This window comes from Bison bison, unplaced genomic scaffold (genome assembly GCF_000754665.1).
Source record: "Bison bison bison isolate TAMUID 2011002044 unplaced genomic scaffold, Bison_UMD1.0 scf7180017864073, whole genome shotgun sequence".
NCBI classification, from domain to species: Eukaryota; Metazoa; Chordata; class Mammalia; order Artiodactyla; family Bovidae; genus Bison; species Bison bison.
The window spans coordinates 112,139-116,911 of record NW_011494645.1 but is presented as its reverse complement, the minus strand read 5'-3'; positions in this window follow the sequence as shown (position 1 = coordinate 116,911).

Below are 4,773 nucleotides of genomic sequence, written 5' to 3'. Positions count from 1 at the left end.
GCGTCCAGGCCCAGACCTGGCGCGCACCCGGAGCTGCCTGACCCAACGTTCCCCGACTCCTGGCACTGGCACTGGCGCTTCTTAGTCTTGCTGCATCTTTCTTCCCCAAGAACATTTCAGCTATTTAAAGGGGGCTCGGGAGAGAGGACCAACCGTGGTTCCCCTCTGTGCCTTATTCCTCCGTTAGAGGAATTCGCCTAGCCTACCATCCTGCTGCTGGGCAGGCAGCTTGCTTTCCTGGGATCTCCAGGTAAGCTGGACAGTCCTGAGAAGCAGGTGCGCTATGAGAAAGCTCCCGATGCACAATCGAAAACCCCCAGTTTGGGAAGTGAAATGAGGCCGACGCGGCATCTTTGGCCTGGGCCTCCCTCCATTCTCCAAGTGCTAAGATCCCGAATAACTCGGCACACAGCAAACTGTCACGAATGCCAACCGCAGCCCTTGCTCAGGTTTGGTCCGTTTTCCATGACTCAGGGGAGGGTGTGTGCTCAGTTCTAGGCAGTCTTGTCATGTGTGAAGATGTCTGTGCCCCCCACTGTCAAGACGGAGAGCACTCGTCCCCAGCACCCTCTCATGGAGCCCTGGCCATCGTGGAGTTGTCCTCCATCTTTGTGACCTTGTCGTTTGAAGGATGGTATATAAGTGGAATCGTACAGTTTGTAACCACTAGAGGTCCACTCTTGTCCCTTGAGATCCATTCAAGTTGCTGTGTGTCAGTACTTTGTCACTTTTAGTGAGCAATACTGACGGTTTCTTTTTTAAAACGTGTGAGGCTCCGCCATCCACACCCAGACGCCCTGTGCTTTTGGGTCTGTGTTAGTTTGCTAGGGCTGCCTTAACAAAGTTTCAAGAACTAGGTGCTTGATTACAGCAGAAAGTGATTCTCTGATGTTCTGGAGGTCAGGAGTCTCAGATCCAAGTGTTCCTGGGGGCCCAGCTCTCTGGGAAGACGCTGGGGGACCGTCCTACCCACGTCTTCTAGCTTCTGGAGTTCCTGGGTTTGTCAGTGCGTCACTGCAGTTACTCCCAGTTACTAACTTGCCTTCCCTCTATGCCTGTCTCTGTTCAAATTTCTCCCTCTTCTATAGACACCAGATGTAATGGATTAGGAAGCACCCTAATCCTAATGACCTCGTTTTCTCTTGATGACCTCTTAGAGATCCTGTTTCCAAAGTGGTGACATGCTGAGTCACTGGGAGTTAGGACTTCAGCATATGTTTCTAGGATGACACATTTCCACCTAAACAAGAGGGTGTTTTTTTATTTTTTAAATTTGTTTTATGTATTTATTTAATGTTTGGCTGCACCAAGTCTTCATTGCTGAATGGGCTTTCTCTAGGGATGGTGAGCGGGGGCGTCTCTTTAGTTCCAGCGTGCAGGCTTCTCATTGTGGGGGCTTCATATTTTCTGCCCCCAGGCTCCAGATCTAGGGCTCAGTAGTTGTGGCTCCCATGCGGCTCACATGGGGCGTGTGATTGAACCGGTGTCCCTGCGTTGGCAGGTGGATTCTTACCCACTGAATCAGCAGGGAAGCCCCTATGGTATCTTTACTTCTGAGAACAAAGTCCAAGACCTATTTTTCAGGCCAAAGGGAGTGAGCAGCTGGGTCCCTGCGGTATCCACACCTTGAGGGTGACTCATGTAGGAGTTTGTCCCAGGGCCTTCAAATCAGAGGCCTTTACAGGGCTGGGGAACTCGGTTATCAGCCGCCACTCAGAGCGCAGCTAGGGTTGAGGACACAGCTGTGGGAACAGGAAAGGTGATTCCTGGTAGCAGGGTCTTCAGCCATAGCCCTTCCTCTGGAGGAGTAGACAGTGGACCCTCAGGACAGAAGGGTAATGGGTCACACTGGGTCACCCAGAGGAGGAGGCCGTGGATCAAGGGTAATGGATTATTTCCCACCCTCCTCCTCCTCTGCCTCCTTCTTGCTTTAGAATCTTAATTTAAAAAAATTGTTTATTTGGCTGCACCAGGTCTTAGTTGCAGTATGCAGGATCTTCGACCTTTATTGTGACATGTGGGATCTATTAATAGTTCCCTGACCAGGGATTGAACCTGGGGCCCCTGCATTGGGAGCTCAGAGTTTTAGCCACTGGACCACCAGGAAAGTCCCAAGAATGTTAAACTTTTAAAGTAAACTGTAATTCATATAACAGTAAATTCACCACTTTATTGTGTATAATTCATTTGTTTTTATTCATGACATTGTATGCATGCGTGCTAAGACATTCCAGGTGTGTCTGAGTCTGTGTGACCCTGTGGACTGTAGCCCACCAGGCTCCTCTGTCTATGGGATTCTCCAGGCAAGAGTACTGGAGTGGGTTGCCATTGCCTTCTCCATGACATTGTATAACCATCACCAATAGTGAATTCCGGAACACTTCCATCATCCCAGAAAGAAACCCAGTGCCTATCGGAGTTACTCCTAGTTCCCCCTCTCCTTAGTCCCTGCTAACCTCACATCTTTCTTTTCCTACGGATATGCCTGTTCTGAATCTTTCACATAAATGGAATCATACAGTATGTCCTTCTGTGTCTGGTGTCTTTCACTCAGCATAATTTTTTCAAGGTTCATCTGTGTTGTAGGGTGTATCAGTACTTTATTCATTTTTTTGGCTACATAATATTCCATTAACTAGATATTCCACATTTTGTTTATTCATAAGCCAGCACATGGATATTTGAGCTGTTTCTACCTTTTGGCTGTTAGGAACAATGCTGCTGAGAACATTCATGTACAAGCCTTTGGGTGAATCTATGTCTTCAGTCCCCTTGGGTGTGTGCCTAGGAGCAGAATTGTTGGGTCACGTGGACACACTCAGATTCTTGAAGGACAGCACAAAGACGTGGGGGCCATTTAAGGACCAGGCACAACTGGTCCCCAGACTGGGGGTGATCATTCCACTGCTCACCAAGGGATAGCATCCTTGAGTTTGGGAGATGCTGACTCAGGAGCTAAGGCGAGAGAAATCTGTAGGGATCAGTGTACGGGCATGTAGCAGTAGACAGCCCAGGGAAACCAAGGCAGCAAACTGCGATACAGGGACCAAGAGAAAACAAGTCCACGCCCAGAGGAGCCTTGCTGAAGAGCAGACAGACGAGTGCTGGCTGTGCGAGGAAGGAACTGCTTCTCAATCTTCAGAATATAAAAAACACCACATTTTCTATTTTTGTAAGTCTTCATATCTGGCCCCAAGCTTCCATTTGCCAAGATCAACAAAAATCCGATACGACTCCCGCCTCCCCCACCCCCGCACCCTTCCCAAAGCAATGGCTCTCTTCCCTTCCCATGGGTTTTTTTCAGGAAAACTAGAGAGGAGGCCTGCCACCTCTGACTTCTTGATTATTTCTGGATAGTTGTTGTCCAGACCCAGGCTCCAGCCTCTGGTTTCAGCAGGCCTCTCTGACCCCTTCTAGGGATTCCACCTCCATTCCCCTCGATACACCGTTTTGCACAGCCTCACGGGCAGTCTCAGCAGAAGCTCTCAATTAGCTGAGGTCCTTATCCAGAAGAGTCCTATGTGGGTCCACCTCCCTGGTACCCAGCCATCAATCAGACAAGTAAACATCACACAGTCTGTAAACTGCATCCCTGGGAGAGCCTGGATTCTGGAACACAAAAGCCTATTCACCCTCAGGGAAAATCACCCCTCAGTTTCTTCCCTGTGATAAGTCTTCAGTAGCAGAAATCTCCAAGCGACCAATCCATTCCTTTCATCTACTTGCTTCATTTTCGTTTTGGCTGCATCAGATCGCTGCTGCAGCTCACAGAATCCTCGCTGCGGCACACAGGCTCCTCTCCAGGGGCGATGCTGGGGCTTAGTTGCCCCTGGAGTGTGGGATTTTAGTTTCCTGACCAGGGATCAAACCTAGGCCTCCTGCATTGGAGGTCAGATTCTTAACCACTGGACTGCTAGAGAAGTCCCCCAATCCATTTCTTGATATCACAATTATATTCATTTGTAGTCTCATAGCCATACTCGAATCACTTTTGTAGTTGAAAGATGGAGTGATGGACTCTGAATTTTAAAGATTTAAATGTGTCAGAGGAGAGTGTGTTTAACAACTCTTTGCAGTTTCATTTTTTTTTTCTTTTGACTCAACATTGTTTTGGATCTTTATACTGAGGTGACAAGACTTATAGCAAGTTTCATTTGTAAAATGTTTTATTTTTACTTCTGTCTACCCTGCAGAGTGCTCACCACCAAAAATTTACTTTCCCTCCATCACCATACAGCTGATCCCCTGTATCCATTTTACCCTCCACTGCCCCTTCCCCTCTGGTAACCCCTATTCTGTTCTCTGTATCTGTGTGTTCATTTTTGTTTGATTTGTCTTGGAATTTTTGCTTTTTAACTGACTTTGAACCACATTCTCTCCAGTTCTGCACATGTGGTAATAATAAGATCCACACCATAGGGTGGCCGTGAAAATCAGATGAATTAATAAAACCATTTTGTGTGCCCCACATATAACAAATACTCGATAAGTGTTACATATATGACATATAATGTGTAATATGTGATGCATTGTCCTTTATAAACTACCCTCAGTTCAGTTCAGTTCAGTCGCTCAATCGTGTCCGACTCTTTGCGACCCCATGAATCGCAGCACGCCAGGCCTCCCTGTCCATCACCAACTCCTGGAGTTCACTCAGACTCACGTCCATCGAGTCAGTGATGCCATCCAGCCATCTCATCCTCTGTCGTCCCCTCTCCTCCTGCCCCCAATCCCTCCCAGCATCAGAGTCTTTTCCAATGAGTCAACTCTTCG